Source organism: Leptopilina boulardi, unplaced genomic scaffold, assembly GCF_019393585.1.
Source record: "Leptopilina boulardi isolate dan_hultmark-lab unplaced genomic scaffold, ZJU_Lbou_2.1 LbouV2_161, whole genome shotgun sequence".
Lineage (NCBI taxonomy): Eukaryota > Metazoa > Arthropoda > Insecta > Hymenoptera > Figitidae > Leptopilina > Leptopilina boulardi.
The window spans coordinates 555,052-578,301 of record NW_026137709.1 but is presented as its reverse complement, the minus strand read 5'-3'; the positions used below and the strand labels follow the sequence as shown (position 1 = coordinate 578,301).

Sequence of the window (23,250 nt, the reverse complement as noted above, 5' to 3'; positions counted from 1 at the left end):
GCGTTTTTAATAAAAATATATTTACACTTTTTTTAAAAAAACACACTCACATATGGCAAGATACATGAGGGCCAACATAGGGACCCGCATGGATCGCCCTCATGATCGATTAGCAATATTTTCTAAATCCAAAAGTCAAATATTTTTTTATCACCAAAAAATTAATGTTTACAATGATTCAGAACAATGAAAAACGCGTTTTTAATAAAAATATATGGGTGTACTTCCGAAGTAGGGGTACCTCCGATTTTAATAAAACTTGGTATACTAACGTATTTTGGTGCGCTGATTACGAAAATGATAGTGAAAATTGGCGCAAATTTGATTATCATGGTAAAAACCATAAAAAACACCATAAAATCATGGTTTTTTACGATTATCTCGTAAAAAACAAAAAATTTCGAAAAAAGTTTTAGACAAAAGTTGTAGATCTCAAAAAAACACACATTTTATGTTTTATGCATTTTTTACCAAAAGTCATTATTTTTCGAGAAAAATCCAAAAAACGAAAAACACCATGATAATGAAAACATATACAACAGTCATGGTTAGACATATTATTTGACTCGTATACAGTATCATATTCACCATTAGTCAGAATCTAACGAATTCCGCAAAATACTTTCGGCCATATCCACCCCCTCTCGCCAAGGTTTTTTTTAAAAAGAAAAGCGAGCAGTACCTTACGCGGCCGAAGGCCGTGTTTACTATTTTGCGTTTACCGCTGCTGTGGACTCCACCCCACAATTTCCGCAAATTACTTTCGGACACATCCACCCCCTCTCGCCAAGATTTCTTAAAAAGAGAAGCGAGCAGTACCTTACGCGGCCGAAGGCCGTGTTTAATATTTTGCATTTACCGCTGCTGTAGACTCCACCCCACAATTTCCGCAAATTACTTTCGGACCATTTTTCTCGAAAAATAATGACTTTTGGTAAAAAATGCATAAAACATGAAATGTGTGTTTTTTTGAGATCTACAACTTTTGTCTAAAACTTTTTTTGAAATTTTTTGTTTTTTACGAGATAATCGTAAAAAACCATGATTTTATGGTGTTTTTTTATGGTTTTTACCATGATAATCAAATTTGCGCCAATTTTCACTATCATTTTCGTAATCAGCGTACCAAAATACGTTAGTATATCAAGTTTCATTAAGATCGAAGGTACCCCATACTATATACGAGTCAAATAATATGTCTAACCATGACTGCTGTATATGTTTTCATTATCATGGTGTTTTTCGTTTTTTGGATTTTTCTCGAAAAATAATGACTTTTGGTAAAAAATGCATAAAACATAAAATGTGTGTTTTTTTGAGATCTACAACTTTTGTCTAAAACTTTTTTCGAAATTTTTTGTTTTTTACGAGATAATCGTAAAAAACCATTATTTTATGGTGTTTTTTATGGTTTTTACCATGATAATCAAATTTGCGCCAATTTTCACTATCATTTTCGTAATCAGCGCACCAAAATACGTTAGTATACCAAGTTTTATTAAAATCGGAGGTACCCCTACTTCGGAAGTATATCCAAATATATTTTCACTTTTTTTGAAAATTCACCTAGGTATTTTGCAAGTTAAAATAGCATCAAAAAGTTAACATTTCACCTTTATTTGTAAGCATTGTCACATTTCATTGCTTTTAAGTGCCCAGTACAACTTAATTTTCTTTATTTTCACACTTTAAAAGTTGTACAAATTGAACAAACAAACAAATCGTTCCTTTCGTCAAATTGCTTTTTTCGAATTCAAGAAACGCCGGTCCAGTTCGAAAACCACTATCGTCCAATTCTTTCTTTTTTACAGGGAGGTACTAACACTTCTGTTTCAGATGTCTTGTAATACAAAGGTTTGCAAAGACTCATTACATGTTGAAGAATATTATAAGGATAAATGTCTACACCTCATACATTAGTATCTTATGCCGAAGCACAGTGGGGCAGAATGTTAAAAAAGTTGGCATTAAATGTATTTTTCATTGAAAATTATTGACATTAAAGATTTTAAAGTTTTTTGGGTCGCTGATTATGAATATGAAGTCAGTTTTTAAAAATTCAAAATGGCGGATCCAATATGGCGGACAATTTTTTAAAAAATTAGTTTGATTTCTATAAAATTTGGTATCTAGGGGTTTTCGGGGTCGCTGATTGCGAATCTAACGTCAGATTTTAAAAATTCAAAATGGCGGATCCAATATGGCGGACAATTTTTTTAAAAATTGTTCGATTTCTATAAAATGTAGTATCTAATGGTTTTCGAGGTCGCTGATTACGAATCTAAAGTCAGATTTTAAAAATTCAAAATGGCGGATCCAACATGGCGGATATGTTTTTTAAATTTCAACGAAATCGTTTGAAACTAGATATTCGTGTGTTTTTGGGGTTGCTGATTACGAATATGAAGTCAATTTTTTAAAACTACGAAATAGCAGATACAAAATGGCAGATATTAAAAAATTAAATCTCTCATCGAATTTACTGCTATTTGAACGGTTCATTATTTCAACGAGTTCTTTTCTCTTTACGCATGAAGCGTGCTTGAAGTCGTTCCTAATATAAAAATTACAATAATTTATTTTTAATTTCTACACTAATTACAAATATTTACTTAAATTAAAAATACTTATCCGACGAAGAAATTCAAAAATTGTAAGAATATTTATTTATCCCGTTTTATAAATTTCAATTATAAACTTTTAAATATAAAATTAACCTTTACTTGACACACTTTTTCTGAGTATCATACTTGACACATTGGGGTTTTTTGTACCCCATCGACAAAAATCATCATGAAAAATAAAATATTAAATATATCTACTTCAATTTTTTTTTACATATTCTTGAGAGGTATCTTCTGAAAACTATATAAGTTATATAGTAGAATATTTAAAGTAAGTATTTTTAAAAAATTGGAAAACGTGAGGTATTTCGAGAAAAATTGGTAAGAATGGAAAAACGTGGGGTATTTTGTACCCCAGTGTGTCAAACAAAGGTTAATAATATAGAACATTTTAAAATCAAAATCTTATTAAGTTTAATTTTTAAAGGTTAACAAATTTTCTTAAAACAAAGTACACTCATTATTGAAAATACGTATTTCTGTATTTTGCAATGTGTCCAATAAAATCACTTTTTCTCGAAAAATCGCAAATATTCCCAAAAATTTCAAGCAGTTTCAGAAACCTGGAATCAAAACATAATAAAAAATTCAAGAATTAATGCTTGGACTAGCTTGGAACATAACTAAAATGATTAATGTTTACAGAAAATTTTTTCAATTTTTGAATTTCAGAAGCTCGTTTCTTTTAAGAATTTTAATAATTAAAATGTTATAAAATACGATTTTATCTTTTCTATAATATAATTAAATACCTGAATTTGAAGATTCCATGATAAATAATTAAAAATCTGTCACATTGTACGTTTTAATCAGGTTACAAACCTTACCTTGATAAATAAACAAAAAAGCGCGAACATAACTGTTGAAAATAGGTCGACATTAAAACATATTTCTATGAAAATCCGCAATAAAAAAGGGCTAAAAATTATATTTCATCAAACTTTGACTTATTGTTTATTGAAATAATGTAATTAAAAGTTGGAATTGAATTTTTCAATTTTTCATTTTTTGACAACTTTTTATGCATTCTGCCCCACTGTGCGAAGCTGTATAACTTTTTTTTATTTTATTTTATTTTAAAAAATTTATTAAAATTATGTTCTAAATAAAATGCTAATGCTGTTTAACAGTAGTATAGCTAGGGGGCTTCTACGCCAGGTTCTGATCTCGGCTAAGTACCTGCAGTCGGTAACTGCTCGGTCGGTAATGCAGATTTCTACTTTATCAGCAGTCGGTAAGGTAGGAATCTGACAAAAATTTCAACTCGACCGATAAGGTAGGAAACTGTTTTACCGACCGAACATTGAAGTTAGTTTACCGACCACCTAATAGATGGCGCTCACTTCAGAGTGTGTTGCCGACTTTAATTAACCTGTTTTATTAAACATTGAAGTTAGTTTACCAACCACCCAATAGATGGCGCTCACTTCAGAGTGTGTTGCCGACTTTAATTAACCTGTTTTATTGAACATTGAAGTTAGTTTACCGACCACCCAATAGATGGCGCTCACTTCAGTCGGTGGTTTGAAACTTTTTTACTGAATTAGTTTACCCGCCACCCAATAGATGGCGCTCACTTCAGTCGGTGGTTTTTAACATTTTTTACTGAATTAGTTTACCGAGCACCCAATAGATGGCGCTCACTTCAGTCTGTGGTTTTAAACTTTTTTACTGAATTAGTTTACCAACCATCCAATAGATGGCGCTCACTTTTATTATCAACTTTTTTTAGAAATTATTTTTTAATTAAAACTGTTTTACCGACCCAGTTAATTAATTTATTAAAGGTAAGTTGATAAAAACAAATTATTTAATTAGGTTCATCATATTTTGAAAATAAATATTATTTTTCTAAAAAAATATTGTTTAATTCAAACTGTTTTACCGACCGAGTTAATTATTTTATTAAAGGTAATTTGATATAAACAAATTATTTAATTAGGTTTATCATATTTTGAAAATAAATATTATTTTTCTAAAAAATATTTTTTTAATTCAAACTGTTTTACCGACCGAGTTAATTAATTTATTAAAGGTAAGTTGATATAAACAAATTATTTATTTAGGTTCATCATATTTTCAAAATAAATATTATTTTTATTTAGAAAATAATTAATTTCATTTTTTATAAGTGAAATTGTTTAGAAATTCTTTATAAACAATATAATTTTTATTGTTATTATTAGTCAACAAATTATTATTAATTTATTCCACTAATTAGTTCACTTAATTATTAAGTTCTTTACAAAATAATTAAATATGGAATTTTAAATTTTAATTCTCTTCGCGCCTTCCTATGAACATGCGCAATGAGAATACATGTGAATCAGCCGTAGTGAAAAAAATATGTGTGTTTGCCATCATAAAGACGCTGTCAAAATAAATGGACACTGTCAGAGGAGAAAGATGGTATGTATAATTATTCTTTATAATATCGTTTATTATTATTATTATTATATTAATTAAATGTTTAAATGAATCATTTTTCTTTTTAGGATGGTGAAAATAAAGAAAACCGGGACCCGGAGGGCTCCAGAAATCAGGTGGTAAGTGTTTATTTCAAAACAAATATTTTAACCTTTTTTTTTGTTTTGAATTTAATTAAATAATATAATATTTTTTTTAGGAAGCTGAAAATAAGGATGTGGGCCAACAGGCCCAGGAAGCGGAGGAGGCGCCCCAAATAGTAAGTACTTTTCATTATTAAAATTTAATTATATTTACATTTTTTTTTATTTATTTACTTTTGTATATATATACACACTAAACTCTATATTTCTAAAAATGCTGTCTGCCATTGAAAGTCGCGAGTAGAGAGAGAGGTCTGATTCTTGTATACCTCTCCTTCTCTTGCTAAACCACGCAGGCGTAGTACAATACGTTCCAAAAGTTTACTGTTAACTGTGTTATATCATGTTCACGTATACATACTGTTAAATATTTTCTAATGGACCTGTACCGACAAAGAGGGGAATACAGAAATCAGACCTCTCTCTCGGCTCGCGACTTTCAATGGTAGACAGCATTTCAGATATATAGAGTTTAGTGTGTATATATATACAAAAGCAAAGTTATGAATAAAAGGTTATGGTGAATAATCTTTTTAAAAATTTCGGGCTTAATGCTTGAAACTTGTTACGGGAGAGGGGGGGGGGAAGTTTAAGTGACGTCATTTTAAATTTCAAAATGGCGCATATTTTTTTTAAATTTCAGGCAGAATGCCTGAAACTTGTTTCCGTGGGGTTTTCGGGGTCGCTGATGACGAATATGACGTCAGAATTTTAAAATTCAAAATGGCGGATCCAATATGGCGAATATTTTTTTTTAAATTTCGGGCGGAATGCCTGAAACTTGTTACCGTGGGGTTTTCGGGGTCGCTGATTACGAATCTGACGTCAGAATTTTAAAATTCAAAATGGCGGATCCAATATGGCGAATATTTTTTTTTAAATTTCAGGCGGAATGCTTGAAACTTGTTACCGTGGGGTTTTCGGGGTCGCTGATTACGAATATGACGTCAGAATTTTAAAATTCAAAATGGCGGATCCAATATGGCGAATATTTTTTTTTAAATTTCGGGCGGAATGCCTGAAACTTGTTACCGTGGGGTTTTCGGGGTCGCTGATTACGAATATGACGTCATAATTTTAAAATTAATTTTTTTTTTTTAGGTTGAACAGCCTCAACAAGCTGCTCAAGTTATAAGGGTCCGTCCTCTGGTAATAATAATAATAATAATAATCATGATAATAATTAAAATTTTTTTTTTGTTTAGCATGAGCTTACTGGTCATAATCCATGGGATCGTAGGCCAACGAGGCCTACGATGCCCACCATGCTCCCTCCACTGCACAGATGGTTCATGTTTCCACTCGAACCATCTGTGCGGCAGAATCAGCCCAGAGCGGCTGTTGAGGAGGTCCCTGGGCGGCTGAGGAGGTCGCCCAACACATGCGCCAGAATCCACCCCCTCCCTCACGCTCAAGTATTGTTATTGAGCCCCTACCCATGAGAGGGAGGAGAGGCAGAGGGCGAAGATTCGCGCCGTATAAAACGGCGGCGACGCGCAAACGATAATTTTTTTTTATTTTTTTCTTTTTTTAATAGTTTTTTTTCTTTTGTATACAAATACTAACGTTTTTTTAAATATTTTTTTTTCGTTAAAAAAATGATTTTTTTTTATTTTTTATTTGTATACATTTTTTAAAATTTTTTTTTTTGCATGCTTTTTTTAACCTTTGCGTTACCGAGAGCCACCCGGGGTGACCCAAACGTTTTTTTTTACTAGTAATATTAATAAATTTTTTTTTTTATAAAGTTGATATATATTAGAGTTTATTTTAAATATTTTTTTTATCGCTGGGTCACCCCGGGTGGCTCCCGGTAACGCAAAGGTTAAATGTTTCTTATATGTATATATGAGAGATTCTTTTTCAATCGCCCCAGCCCAAAAAGTCAATGTTCTGGGATTGGCTTCATACTTTGCTAAATTGTTGTCCTATATGATAGTAATAAATCCCTAAAATATAAACTAATTAAAAAAATATTTGTAGAAAGTAGAGGGGGTTGAAGTTTTGACGTTAAGGGTAACATTGTCATTTTCAAATCCGTTTAACTATGACAAAAGTTAATGGATTTTAATTTATCTATAATGAATTTTATTGCATTTTTCACGTACTTTTCAAAAATGTATACGAAATTTAAAAAAAAAAAATTTTAACCCCTTTTTTTTCAAAATCAACCCTTATTTTTCGATTTTCACCCCTTCGGGTATTTTTTTTTTTTTTTTTTATTTTCATTGGAAAGCTGAGGTTTTTTCCGATCAGCTATGTAAATATGAAAATGGGACAACAATAATTTTGTGAGTAACAGAATATTAAAGTAGGCGGTGCCGATAAGGGGTGTACCTGGAGATCATCTTTGAGGATTTAGATAGGCACCGCCTAATTTAATATTCTGTTTCTCACAAAATTATTGTTGTCCCATTTTCATATTTACATAGCTCATGGGAAAAAACCTCAGCTTTCCAATGAAAATAAAAAAAAAAAAAAAAATACCCGAAGGGGTGAAATTCGAAAAATAAGGGTTGATTTTGAAAAAAAGGGGTTAAAATTTTTTTTTTTTAAATTTCGTATACATTTTTGAAAAGTACGTGAAAAATGCAATAAAATTCATTATAGATAAATTAAAATCCATTAACTTTTGTCATAGTTAAACGGATTTGAAAATGACAATGTTACCCTTAACGTCAAAACTTCAACCCCCTCTACTTTCTACAAATATTTTTTTAATTAGTTTATATTTTAGGGATTTATTACTATCATATAGGACAACAATTTAGCAAAGTATGAAGCCAATCCCAGAACATTGACTTTTTGGGCTGGGGCGATTGAAAAAGAATCTCTCATATATATAGTGTTTTTTTTAAATATTTTTTTTGAAAAAAAAAACAATTTTATTTTATATATGTATATATGTATATATGTCTTTTTAATATATTTATATTTTAATTAAAAGTTATTTTTTTCCTATCCTTAAATTTAACATAATAATTAATTCTTAAACTAAACTTAACCTAAAATAATAATATAAATATTAGATTATTTTCTTTATTATAGAATTATTTTTTTACATAAATTTATACAAAATTAAACTTGTTTTAATTTAAATTCAATATGATTATATGGACCACCAATATACTTGAGGCGTAATTGTCCAGCATCAATAGCTTCTTGCATTTGACTGAAGCAAATGGAGTTGTCAGCGAACATAGGTACAAATCGTGAAGGTAAGAAAGTATTAAATTTTCCATCCACTTCAACGACTATCTTTTCTCCATATTTTGTGTTGACAAACTGGATTTTGGTAATAGGATACTTATGTCCAGGAGTCAACTCTGAAAGCGGTTTCGTAGGCAGGAAACCTTCCATACGACCAACAGCATTTATTTTACTTAGATCCATCTTTAAAGACTAGACGATATCTGAGAAAAAGAATGAGCAAAACTGCTCATGCACGCTAAATTTATACCTAAAATTTTACTCGCGCATGCGCAATAGCTTAAAGCCCCCCACCCTATTCTATCCAATTGCGCAAAATCATTTGAATAGCCACACCCACTTTCATAGTACGCATGCGCGTTCAATTTTGATTCTATGACGTCACAAATACATGTCTAGACAAGTTTAAACATGTCCAGACGTGTGTAAATGAAAAATTTTATACAATTTTTTTATAAATAAATATAAACAATTTTAATTATTTTAAAAAAGCATTTATTTACAATGACAATATACATTTATGGACTTAATAAAAAGTGGTCACAATTATTATAAAAATCTTGTAATGTTGAATTATTATCAACTTCATCGTGACCTAAAGGAATATTTGTCGGTACATTAGATGGTTGTAGTAACCATTTGCGAATATTATATACATTTTTTACAGAACAATGGAAATTATTGTGTGTGTGATTTGTACATGGAGTATATTGATCTAAGGCTAATTTTTTCAACGACGGACAATTCAAATCATCTAAATTTAATACATTTTGTGTATAGCTTTCTAACCATTTTTGTTTCTCTAAACCTTTTACATAAACTGTAGGTGTACCTATTAATATTTCTTTCAGAATTGGTTGTAAATCTTCATAAGGTATGTCACCAGCATTCCAATCAATACCATGATAATTAAATGCAGTCCATCGATTTTGACTCTTGTATCTTCTCGGTAGGCGGCTCCAGGCATATGGCGGCTCGAAGAGGAACACCAATGGATGAGCATCTTCTTGAAGTGGGATGATTGCTAGCTCTTTTATGATAAACTCGTTATAAGGTCTTTTGAAGCACTGGAAATCTACGACGTACGCCATGGTATCTATAACAGATAAATGACTTTAGCCTCTAAGAGTTGCTGTATTTATACTCTTATCTCCACTTTTTTACCATTACCCCCACTACTCACTTTTACCCCCACTCTTTACGATACTTTCTTCACAACATTACTGATTGGTGTGTATTGACTAATTCGATCATGAATAATTAAACAATAAGCTGCTGTATTGTCTGGAAAATTTTCACTAGATTCAAATTCTAGTTTCACATCCACAGAAGCTTGTTCAAGAAATTCATTTTGCTTGGAGCAATCTATGACAGCTAATGGTGCATAATCTTTAAATTCATTCCTGGACAGAATAGGCTCAGGATCTTTACCATAGTATGATGATTGAAAATTACAATACATCTCATAGAGAATTGAAAATTGATTTTGATTCAATTCAAATTTAAATTACTATAACGATAGTATTGTGAATTTAAGAAAAGTTTTACATTTATGAGATTACAGCTATCAAAAATATTTGCATACCTTCCAGGATGATCTTTTCGATTTATTTGTAATCCAAGGATTACATATCGAGGTTTCTCAACCTGCGTAGAAGTTTTTACAGTCCAAACATGTTTTTGAGTGGTAGGTAACAATGGATATTCATACATATCCCACGATCTGAAGCTCATAGATATAAGAGGGTCTTTTTCAATAAATTTTAATAATTCAATTTTTTGACGATCTCCAAGGAATATATATGGTATCAACCATTCCACTTTATTAATTATAATCTTAAATTGCTCATGCTCTTCAGTTGCCGTAATATCAACTATAGCATTAAGGTCTGTACGAGATCTTGTGAGGATAAGTTCATGTTTTGCATTAACAACAATCTTTCGATAGTCTTCAGCAAATCCAAAAATCATGTTTAATGGTATGTTTACATCAAAATAACCATTCTCATTGGTTATTCTAAGATCGTCATCGAATTCAAGATAGCCAGCATTTTCAGCATAAATTAATTGATTAGGTGTGTGAGAAACATAGGCTTTCATAGTGGTTATTAGACCAACATTTTTACAGCGATCAATTTCCACTCCACTCAATTCATAACGAATCTCGTTGAATAAAAAACTAACGCTATTACTAATTAACTTTGTGTTAGTCACATTAGTATTATTAGCTTTTACTAATCTTCCTGTTACGTGTAATGTACTTTTTGAGGGTAAAATGTATTGATCTTGATTTTGAACTGGAATTCGAATTTCATCACTATTATTAAATGCTGATGAATTGTAGGGTTGGTGAGAATGAATCTCATAGTGTGCTAGAGAATCATCAAATTTAACTGGTCTAAGAATGTTTAAAATATCTTCCATTTCTTTTATAGAAACAACAGCAAATGAAAAATATTTTAATGATTAGTTTACTTTTCTTCCTTTGTTTTCTTGATAAACTCGTAGACCGAGCTGCTTTAGGAAACGTATGTTCTGAGGTGTTAGCCTTTTGCGAACTGATTGAAGACTGATTGCTTTTTGACATGGTTGCTCGTTTATATAGCTTCTACCAGTTTTTCTGTGAAATACTATACCCATTACGTTGACTTAACGTGTAATCTAATTGTTATAGTTTCACCACGAAAATTTATTAAATTTCCTTCTTGATCAACGATTCGCACTTGAATATTATGTATTGTCTTCACGGCGATTGGAAGATAAATGACTTGAGATGGTACTTCCACGATCTTATATCCAGCTGGAACAATTGGAAAAAATTCATGAATTGTATGTACTTTTTTATTGTTAATATATGCACCAGTTGTAATACTACATTCAATTCTAATAGCATTTACATTAAGAATAGCTACTGTGAAATCTGACGTATGTATTGCATTATCTTCAAGAATGCGTGCAGTGAATCCCAATAATTCACCAATTGAATCTTTATGTGTAAAATCAATTTCACGTCTAGTCATAATTTCACAACGCAAGGTATTATTATTTGGTTTAATGCTTATAACTTGCGATCCTTGTTGAATGGAATTTTGAATATATTTTTCAATATCATCAATTTCATAGCTGCCAGTAGGTATAGTAATCACATCATTACCAAGATAAAATTTATTTTTTCCTACATCAACATTAGGAATTGAATTAAAAGTTAGAAGTTGAACAAGACCAAGAGCATAATTTTTATTTGGTAATAATTCTATTGGTGGAAAATATTCTGCTTCAAGTATAGATGATTTACCTGAAATAGTTAGAGTAAATGATTCATCCATGATGATGACTTTTTATAGACTGATTGCTCACATATGATTACATGTATTTATATAGGTTATATTTGTTAGAGAATTTGAGTTGATCGCTTAGAAATTTAAGACATAAGTGTCCACAATGAAAAGTATCATAACTTTGACAACTGTCATGATTATATTGTATCAAGGTATTATAGCCTAAATAACTGATAAGCTCAAAAGGTGGTTGAAGGTTACAAAAGCTGTCAAAATACAATGCTTTATCTTGAAGCTTTTTATAAGCAACCCAATGTGTTCCAGGACCATCCTTATTATCGAGATTAATAATGGCAGATTCATTTTTCCGAGGTCCTCCTATTGGCAACTCATTTCGCATGAATACTCCCCGAAAATGAGGAATTTTTAACTCTTTAGCGTATTTGAGCAAATCATAGTTAGTTAATGCTCGTTGAGGAAGTTTTATGAGAACTTTTTTTTTAAACATCTTTTTTTTTGCCTCATACCTAATCCTTTAGAGTAAGGTTTCAAATAAAGTCCCAATCCCTGTCGATAGGGTTTCAAAAAAAAAAACCTTTACCTAAAGAAACATCTTCCATTACTCTATTGTGACGATGAGCTTCTTTCAACTGCTCTTTTGCTGCATTCGCGTTGTTTACTGCTTTCACTATACTTGCTGTTCCACCAGCAAGAGCTCCAAGAGCACTGAGTCCAGCAAAAATTGGAATTAATGGTAAGAGACCACCAACTTTTGAAGGTACTGGTAGAATGCGAGGTGTTAAAATTTTACTTCTACCACCTGCTCTTCTAATAGCTTTTCGAGCATTTTCAACTGCAGCTTTGATTGTAGATTGAGTATCATTTCCCGGAATAATGGAATGTCTAGCAGCATCAACAATTTTTCTTAATACTGTTTGTTTCTGCTTCTTCTTCTTATTTTTAGATGTCTTTTTTCTTCTCATTCCCATACCTAATTTTGATTTGACCTTCATTGTACCAGATATAGCTAAAGCAGCAGCTTTTTCACCTACACTGGAATCGTTAGCTAAAACTCGTTGCCACGCCTTATCAGCTAAAATCCTATCAGCAGCGTTTCTTGCTTGAACGTTATTACGATTCTCTGAATATGCAATATCGTGCTCTTTGCAAGCTTCGTCTAATGGATTTATACCTGTATCACCTCGTGCTAAACGCTTTATCAATTTAGTACCTGGACCACAGTATTGATAACCAGGTATGTGTAATTCAAATGGTAACTTATTTATAAGACTGTTAACTAAACCTTTACCTCGGGAGCGGTGATGTATAATCATACCTCACTCTATGAAAGTTAAAAGTAGAATGACTCGTAAGCTATATAAGGGCTGTATTTATACCTTTTGCGGCAGTCTATTTCAGAATGCGATTCAAGCAACAACATCACAAGCTTCCAGTCGTGAATCTAGATGCGATTGTAGAACTAACTTCAATGTTCGGTCGGTAAAACAGTTTCCTACCTTATCGGTCGAGTTGAAATTTTTGTCAGATTCCTACCTTACCGACTGCTGATAAAGTAGAAATCTGCATTACCGACCGAGCAGTTACCGACTGCAGGTACTTATTCGAGATCAGAACCTGGCGTAGAAGCCCCCTAGCTATACTACTTTTAACTGGTGTGTTTACTTTTAATTTTTCCCTGAGAATAATTCAAATCATCGTTTATATCTTTATACTCACAAATTAATTTTTTGTTACAAATTTGTGCAGCTAATTGTATAACAGCAACGTTATTTTCTGCAAAATTAAAAACTTCTTGAGCTCTTCTATATGTAGTAGTTTCAATTTTTACTTTTTTTCTACCTGCATTAACGCTAATTTTACTATTTTTAGCTGGACGACCACACTTTTTTGGTTCACTAACCTCATTATACTCCATTCTAAAAAATAACATTTTTCATTTGCGAAACTTTACATTTTATTAAAAAAATTGTTATTAGCGAAAATTGATTCTAAATTTAAAAAATATAAACTAACTTTTACTTAACAAAAATAAATTTAAATATGAAAAAAGTAAATATATACTTTAAAAATGACATCAACTGAACATAAAATAAAGATGCTATAGTTTTGTAAACAATAACGAATACAAGTAAAAAAAAAGTTTAAAAAATACTTACTTAAAAACGGCTATTTATGTTCATAAGAATAAACAAATACTCTTTCAAATAAAAATGCTTAAAATATAATTTTTTAAATAAAGGACCCCGCACACGCTAAAGGGGAAAAAAATTTTCGGTCAAATTTTTTTAAACTTTGCAGTTTTGTAGATTATCACCTCCTGAACAAAAAATATTCAGGTCAAAACCTCCAAGAATCAAGTCCTTCTGAGCTACACCATGTTAAAAGCTTAAAAAGTGACAAAAAAAACTAAGTTTTAGGCTCATGGCTTGGCTTTGGCTCAAGGCTCACGTATGGCTCAAGGCTTGAGTTTGGCTCAAGGCTTGAGTTTGGCTCGAGGCTCACGTTAGGCTCATGGCTTAAGTTTGGCTTGCGGCTCATGTATGGCTCAAAGTTTAAGTTTGGCTCGAGGCTTGGCTTAGGCTACAGGCTCACGTTAGACTCAAGGCTTGAGTTTGGCTCGAGGCTTGGCTTTGGCTCGAAGCTCACGTTAGGCTCAAGGCTTAAGTTTGGCTCGAGCCTCGAGCCAAAGCCAAGCCTCAAGCCAAACTTAAGCCTTGATCCATATATGAGCCTCGAACCAAACTCAAGCCTTGAACCTAACGTGAGCCTCGAGTCAAACTCAAGCCTTGATCCTAACGTGAGCTTCGAGACAAAGCCAAGCCTCGAGCCAAACTTAAGCCTTGAGCCATATATGAGCCTCGAGCCAAACTCAAGCCTTGAGCCATAAATGAGCTTCGAGCCTAATTTAAGCCTTGAGCCTAACGTGAGCCACGAGCCAAGCCTCGAGCCAAACTCAAGCCTTGAGCCTAACGTCAGCTTCAAGCCAAAGCTAAGCCTTGAGCCATATATGAGCCACCAGCCAAACTCAAGCCTTGAGTCTAACGTGAGCCTCGAGCCAAAGCCAAGCCTCTAGCCAAACCTAAACCTTGAGCCATACATGAGCCTCTACCCAAACTCAAGCCTTGAGCCAAACTCTAGCCAAGAGCCTAACGTGAGCCTCGACCTAAACTCAAGCCTTCAACCTAACGTGAGCTTCGAGCCAAAGCCAAGCCTCGAGCCAAAATTAAGACTTGAGCCAAACTCAAGCCTTGAGCCATAAATGAGCCTCGAGCCACACTTAAGCCTTGAGCCTAACGTGAGCCACGAGCCAAAGCCAAGCCTCGAGCCAAACTCAAGCCTTGAGCCTAACCTGAGCCTCGAGCCAAAGCCAAGCCTCGAGCCAAACCTAAACCTTGAGTCATACATGAGCCTCAAGCCAAACTCAAGCCTTGAGCAAAACTCAAGCCATGAGCCAAACGTGAGCCTCGAGCCAAACTCAAGCCTTGAGCCATATATGAGCCTCGAGCCAAACTCAAGCCAAACTCAAGCCTTGAGCCTAACGTGATCCTCGAGCCAAACTCAAGCCTTAAGCCTAACGTGAGCAGCGAGCCAAAGCTAAGCCTCGAGCCAAACTCAAGCCTTGAGTCTAACGTGAGCCGCGAGCCAAAGCCAAGCCTCGAGCCAAACTTAAACCTTGAGCCATACATGAGCCTCAAGCCAAACTCAAGCCATGAGCCTAACGTGAGCCTCGAGCTAAACTCAAGCCTTGAGCCATATATGAGCCTCGAGCCAAACTCAAGCCTTGACCGATATATGAGCCTCGAGCCAAACTCAAGCCTTAAGCCTAACGTGAGCCACGAGCCAAAGCCAAGCCTCAAGCCAAACTCAAGCCTTGAGCCTAACGTGATCCTCGAGCCAAACTCAAGCCTTAAACCTAACGTGAGCATCGAGCCAAAGTCAAGCCTCGAGCCAAACTTAAGCCTTGAGCCATATATATGCCGCGAGCCAAACTCAAGCATTGAGCCTAACGTGAGCCTCGAGCCAAGCCACGAGCCAAACTTAAACCTTGAGCCATACATGAGCCTCAAGCCTTGAGCCAAACTCAAGCCATGAGCTTTACGTGAGCCTCGAGCCAACTCAAGCCTTGAGCCATATATGAGCCTCGAGCCAAACTTAAGCCTAACGTGAGCCACGAGCCGAAGCCAAGCCTCAAGCCAAACTCAAGCCTTGAGCCTAACGTGATCCTCGAGCCAAACTCAAGCCTTAAGCCTAACGTGAGCATCGAACCAAAGCTAAGTCTCGAGCTAAACTCAAGCCTTGAGTCTAACGTGAGCCTAGAGCCAAACTTAAGCCTTGAGCCTAACTTAAACCTTGAGCCATACATGAGGCTCAAGCCAAACTCAAGGCATGAGCCTAACGTGAGCCTCAAGCCAAACTCAAGCCTTAAGCCTAACGTGAGCCACGACCCGAAGCCAAGCCTTAAGCCATACTCAAGCCTTGAGCCTAACGTGATCCTCGAGCTAAACTCAAGCCTTGAGCCTAACGTGAGCATCGAGCCAAAGCCAAGCCTCGAGCCAAACTTAAACCTTGAGCCATACATGAGCCTCAAGTCAAACGCAAGCCATAAGCCTAACGTGAGCCTCGAGTCAAACTCAAGCCTTGATCCTAACGTGAGCTTCGAGCCAAAGCCAAGCCTCGAGCCAAACTTAAGCCTTGAACCATATATGAGCCTCGAGCTAAACTCAAGCCATGAGCCATAAATGAGCCTCGAGCCAAACTTAAGCCTTTAGCCTAACGTGAGCCACGAGCCAAAGCCAAGCCTCGAGCCAAACTTAAGCCTTGAGCCTAACGTGAGCAACGAGCCAAAGCCAAGCCTCGAGCCAAACTCAAGCCTTGAGCTTAACGTCAGCTTCGAGCCAAAGCCAAGCCTTGAGCCATATATGAGCCACCAGCCAATTTCAAGCCTTGAGTCTTAGGTGAGCCTCGAGCCAAAGCAAAGCCTCGAGCCAAACCTAAACCTTGAGCCATACATGAGCCTCAAGTTAAACTCAAGCCTTGAGCCAAACTCTAGCCATGAACCTAACGTGAGCCTCGAGCCAAACTCAAGCCTTGATCCTAACGTGAGCTTCGAGCCAAAGCCAAGCCTCGAGCAAAAATTAAGCCTTTAGCCAAACTCAAGCCTTGAGCCATAAATGATCCTCGAGCCACACTTAAGCCTTGAGCCTAACGTGAGCCACGAGCCAAAGCCAAGCCTCGAGCCAAACTCAAGCCATGAGCCTAACGTGAGCCTCGAGCCAAACTCAAGCCTTGAGTCTAACGTGAGCCTCGAGCCAAAGCCAAGCCTCGAGCCAAACCTAAACCTTGAGTCATACATGAGCCTCAAGCCAAACTCAAGCCTTGAGCCAAACTCAAGCCATGAGCCTAACGTGAGCCTCGAGCCAAACTCAAGCCTTGAGCCATATATGAGCCTCGAGCCAAACTCAAGCCTTAAGCCTAATGTGAGCCACGAGCCGAAGCCAAGCATATATAATGTCCAATCGTTGAAATCAGATTTTATACTCTTAATTATTATCAGCGACACTTAAAAACCCCTGAGTAACGACTTTTAAGCAAATCCAATTTATTTTTATGTATTTTATCTGCCATATTAAATCCGCCATTATGAATTTTAAAAAACTATCATCAGACTCGTAATCAGACTTAATAAATGATAAAAACCATGAATTTTGGGACTTTTTTATGGTTTTCACCATAAAAATCAAATTTTTTGGTATTGTTACTTTGATTTTCGTAATCAGCGCATCAAAATACATAAAAGTACGTAGTATAAAAAAATCCAAAAATATTTTTGAAAAATTTCGAAAATATTGTAAAAATTGTTTGCCCATTATCGGGCTATGCTTAAAAGTTTCGTAAAAAGAAGTAGTTTTTTTTTAAATTTTGAAAAAAATCGATCAGTACGTCAAATGAGAAAAATGACATTTTATCAATAAAACTCAAAAATTTGATAGTAATATCTTTTAAAAAAATTTTGGATTTTTTTTTGAAAAGTACGTTTAAAAACACACATTTTGAAAACAAAGACTTTTAAAATTGATGCATTTTTAAGGAAGTTAGGAGCATTTAAAAATTAAAAGTCATGAAAATTCTCCAATTTTCAAAATTCCATAACTGGAAAACGGCATGCTAAAAAAAATTTGAAAAAATTCATGGAAACTAGTCTCAATTAGTACTAAAAGAAAAAAAATCGGAGATGTAATTGCAGATGGACTTAGACTTTGGCCGAGGGGCTGTTCACTCTCGAATACCCGATTTGTAATGTAGAGAATATACTAGGTATCTTCCGAATATTCATCAATTAACATAAGAAAATGTAAATTTCTTGATTCTGAATATATTGTATTTTAATTGGAGATTACCGACGATTATTGAAAAGGACGTTCGAATTTGTCGAATACTATGCGAATCCAAACGAATCTCGTCGATTCCAGTAAAATTCTAAATCATGCAGTAAGAATTGTTGCGAGTCACGAATGGTTACGGAGACATACGAGCGAATTCGGCGGCGAATTATACAATTAATCTATTTTTCTTGCAATCTTACTCTTGCAAGTAATTACTTGAAATAAAATGAAAGCACTATTTCCCTTAATTTCAAAATAGGAATTACAAAAATAACTAGCAATCCTTAAAAATCTTTAATGAATTCTCAAATATTGTTCAATTGGATTTTCAGTGAACAGCCCCTCGGATTTGATTGAAATTTAAAGAATTAATGAAATTTAATAAATCAATAATTCACATTTTAGCTAAAAAATGTGTTTTTAGGGTTCCGTACCCGAAGGGGGAACCCTATTAATGAGACTAGTGAAGCAAGGCATGTACCCCCCCCCTAGCGGCCACACGAATTTATCTAGAGGGCTGAAATTTGGTATACATATGTATTTTGGCGTGTATATTACAGGAAAAATATAGCGAATCTCATAGGAATTGATTATCATAGCGTTGTCAAGGAAAAACCATGAATTTTTACGAAAAATCCCTGAAAATGACTATGTACCCCCCCCCTCTGGTTGCCACATCTTTTTACATAGAGAGCTCAAATTTGGTACACTTATGTATTTTTACGTGAAAATTACAGGAAAAATATAGCGAACATGAATCGGATCAATTTACATAGCATTCTCAAGGAAAAATCAAAAATTTTGAAAAAAAGCGTTTAATCCACCTAGCGCACACACTATTTGACCAAGACAGTTCATATTTGGTATACTTACGAATTTTTGCGTGTAGATTACAGGAAAAATATAGCGAGCACGATTGGAGTTGATGATCATATTGTTTTTAAGGAAAACTCATATTTTTAGAAAAAATCATGGATTTTTCGAATAAAAAAAGAAGAAAATTTTATCCTAAGAGATCCAAATTTATACTTTTTTACGTATTTTTACGTGTAGATTATAGAAAAAATATAGCGAGAACGATTCGGGTTGATTATCATAGCGTTTTCAAGGAAAAACTGATAATTTTCGTTTAAAATCATGAATTTTCCTCAAAAACCGAAGAAAATTTTATCTAAAGAGTTTCAAATATACACTGCGACCCGAGTTTAGCGAAATCTCGGAAACGGCAACAATAGAATGGTAATTAAGCGGTAAGCGTAAGATGCTCCGACTCGAGCAGGAGCGTAGAAGTAAGGCAACGCGGTTCCTTCTAGTTGAAAATGAGTACCAAGCGGAGACGTTTGTCTGGGAGGTACAAGGTTCTTTAATCTTTAATTTTAAATAAAAAATTTGTTAAATTATAAAAGCTTATTTATATACATGTATACAAATTTTATTTTTGTTTTCACTCCCAGCAAATTTATAAATTTACTTTATGAAAATCTTAATTTTAATATTTGCTCTCAATGTTATATTTGATGAAATTTATATTATTTAATTTCAAATAAATTTAAAATTTATAAGGCAAATGGTGAGTTTTTCCCCTTTCTTGTCTGATGTCAGTACAATTATTTGAATTTTTATTAAAAGTAATTTTAAGTATTACTTATTACTGTTTATAATTCTATTAAAATCTAAAAATTAAAATATAATTATAATAATTATTGCAATAAAAATATTATGTATTATAAGATGAAGAATTTTCAAAAAAAGAGTTTAAGGATTTCATATTTTAAGTAGTTCGTACGGCCCTGATTGCTGACGCCGATTTCGGGAAATCTCATTACTGAGTTTAGCGAACGACCCACCAAACCTGCCGCTAAACTCAGGTCGCAGTGTATACACTTTTACGTAATTTTGCGTGTAGATTACAAAAAAAATATAGCGAGAACGATTGAAGTTGATTATTATAGCATTTTCAAGGAAAAACTGATAATTTTCGATAAAAATCATGATTTTTCACCAAAAAAATTTTTTAATTGAGTTTTTTTCAAAACATACAATTTTTTTAAAAAGTGGACTTTTTCCTTAAGTTTTACAATTTTTGACCTAGAAAGATAAAATTTTCTTCCTTTTTTTGGGGCAAATTCTTGATTTTTTGTCAACTCCAATTGTGCTTGCTATATTTTTTTGTAGTGTTTTGCCATTCTTAATAATTTGCCATTTTCTATTTTTTACCATTTACTATTTTTATTATCTTTTGACATTTTTTATTTTTTGATATTTTTATTATTTTTTAGTTTTATTAATTTATTTTCAAATCTATGCGCTCACATTATTTTTAAATTTATACGTAGATTATGTTCTATGTTTATGTCTATGAATATGTCTATGTTTTCTATCTAGGCCTTCAAACTTTAAACCCCTCAAATTTTAGGTTTAAGGGTACGGAACCTTCGGTTTTAATGCGAGTGTATCTCGCACTTGTCCGATTTTTTTTTAAATTCATGTTTATATATAAAATAATTTTATTTCCTGCATTAAAACGAACCGATTCGTATATATAAAACATATGTTACACCCAAAATGAATTAATAATTTTCTTAATTTTTCAAAAAATTTAATTAATTTATAACAGTTTTCTACTCGAAATGTTTTAAATCAATCAATTAATTGGAGAATTCATAGCTACCTTTACGAGGAAGCAAATTTTTGGCTTCACACAATGAGGAAGCAAAATGTTTATGATTTGATATAGACTTTGACATTGACTTTTGTTATTAACTTTGACTTGAGGTATCAAAAGAACATACGATTGTTTAAGATTCGGAATGTCTCATCGACGCCTAGTGAGTAAACGTCTTAGATACCGAGTCACTAATTTTCTTTTAATATAAGATTTTTTAATGCAAAAAATGCTATTTTGTGTTTCTTTACACAAATTCAGAATTGTTCTAAGCACATCAAATTCAGACAAAAAAACGTTTGAAAATGATGCATCGCAACAATTTTAATATGTTTTTTGTATCAATTTGATATGTTAGAAAAACTGTGTTATAAACTAGAAAGCAATCAATGATTATTAAAATTACTTAAATGTGAGTATTTTCCATGTGGATTTCAGTGGACATAAAATAACATGAAAACATTAATAGAAGGAAATAGTGTTTGTTTGTTGTTTGCTTTCTTTAAATAACTTTAAGTAAATAATCTATTTAAAAATAATTAACAAATAACTACACTTATTTTTCTTATGATTTATCTTTTAATGATTCCACACATAATGGAAAATCTTATTTTTAAGAAATAGTAATTTCTAGATAATGATACAAAATTTTCTACTTTGTCGAAATCATTCCCTCTTCAATTTTATCTTCATTCACCACTTCGTTATCTAATTCTTCGTTTCGAAGATTTATTTATAATCGCTCATTTACATTGTATGGTTTGCGAATATTTTATATTAAACAGCAAGAATTGTAAACATTTGTTGTGCTCTACAAACTATTCGCAAACGATTTAATGTAGATGAGCGTTTTTAAATAAATCTTCGAAACGAAGAATTAGATAACGAAGTAGTGAATGAAGATGAATTTGAAGAGGGAAGAATTGTAAGGCAGAATATAATAAATACTTATTTTACAAACTTTTAAATTATTAAATTTGTTCATTATTTAAATTTTATTTTTTCAACGTAACAAAGTTATTAATATACTTGAAATGGTATTTCAATAGTCAAAAATTTTATTACAAAATAATTATAAATTATTTAAATTATAAATGAATAAATATTAAAAATTAAATTATATAAAGTAATGAAAGTAAAACTAGATAAATTGAATTTCTGAAAATAATAGAAAGAGAGAGAAGATATCTATAGATAACACAATGAAAACATAAACAGGAAAAATAATAGAAAGAGAAGGTAGATATAAATACGAATTGAGAGAATTATTAATTTAATTTAAATTTAAAGTTTTTTCTTTACAAATAAGAATTTTTATAGATTATTATTTAAAGAATAAATTTATTTTATATTTATTTTTATTATTTAGAAAGTAAAATAATAAAAATTATTTTAAAAAAATTGCTGAAATTAATAATAATTAAATAAAAATATATGTTATATTAAAATAAAAATTATTTAAAAATTAATGGTAAAAGTTAAATAATTTTAAAATTATTATTTTTTGAGAAATTAAAGATTTTAGAAAAAGAAAATCAGTTAGAGAAAAATGATTGACAGGTAGACAATGGCATTGTCCTTGGCGAACGTTAGAAACGGAATTAGAGAGAGAAAAATATCTCCGTCCTTAGAAAATAATTTAAATGTAATTGGCTATTCGAAAATAGACGCCGCGAAAAATCCAAATAGAGGGAGAAATTGGCGGTAAGAAATACATGGGAGAAGCGCCCAGCGTAAAGTGGTGAGGGAAACTCGCGGATTTTCGCTCAATCAATTTAAAATTCCTTTCTCATACACTCGCACATTTTGAATTTTACTTACCCCAGAAAATTAAGGGTAGGGACGCAACTATATAAGCCAAGTAAATGCGTGCTTCTGTCTCTTTTGTCTGAACAGTTTTAAACTGGTAAGAGCTTTCTTCTATATTTTATTATAAAGAAATTTCAGAACCTTATAATCTACAAAGTCAAGTCTTTCAAACTTGAGAAGTGCAGATTGTTGGGGGCTTTCTAACGATCTCTACCTAAACGATCTGCATCTCTGGGCGAGAATGATAACAAGGACTAAATCGTAATTAAAAATAAAATTTATTTAAAATTGTTAATTTTGAGAGACCAATTGTTAGGGGCTCTCTAACGATTTCTGCCAATAAGATTGGTTCTTCTCAAGTTAACAATTAAAATTGTCGAAGAGGAAAGTCTGTTGTCAGGAGCTTTCGAAAGATTTCTACCAACACGACTGACTTTCCAAATCTACAATAAAATAAATTATTATTTAACAAAACAACAAAAAAAAATTACCAACAAACAAATCTTCAAAGTCAAGCCACGGAAAATCAATGGTCAGGGGCTTTCTAACGATCTCTACCAACACCATTGATTGTCCAAGAGTGGTTAAAAAGACAAATCGTAATTCTTGTTTAATATTCTTATATGCCATGTGCATTGCAATAGGCGATCCACATGACAATTTGAAAGATTAAACTATAGAGATGACCCT

General features: G+C 32.8%; 1 protein-coding gene and 1 long non-coding RNA gene across 7 annotated transcripts in view; one reads left to right on the top strand and one right to left on the bottom strand.

Annotated features, from left to right (window-relative positions):
* LOC127276942 (neural cell adhesion molecule 2) overlaps nt 1-23,250 on the bottom strand; it is a 1,005,192-nt gene that overhangs the window by 475,063 nt on the left and 506,879 nt on the right. The window lies entirely within an intron of this gene.
* On the top strand, nt 5,007-5,338 carry LOC127276952 (uncharacterized). The gene is made up of 3 exons (XR_007842286.1): nt 5,007-5,033; nt 5,120-5,170; nt 5,251-5,338. It is a non-coding gene; the product is annotated as an uncharacterized LOC127276952 (long non-coding RNA).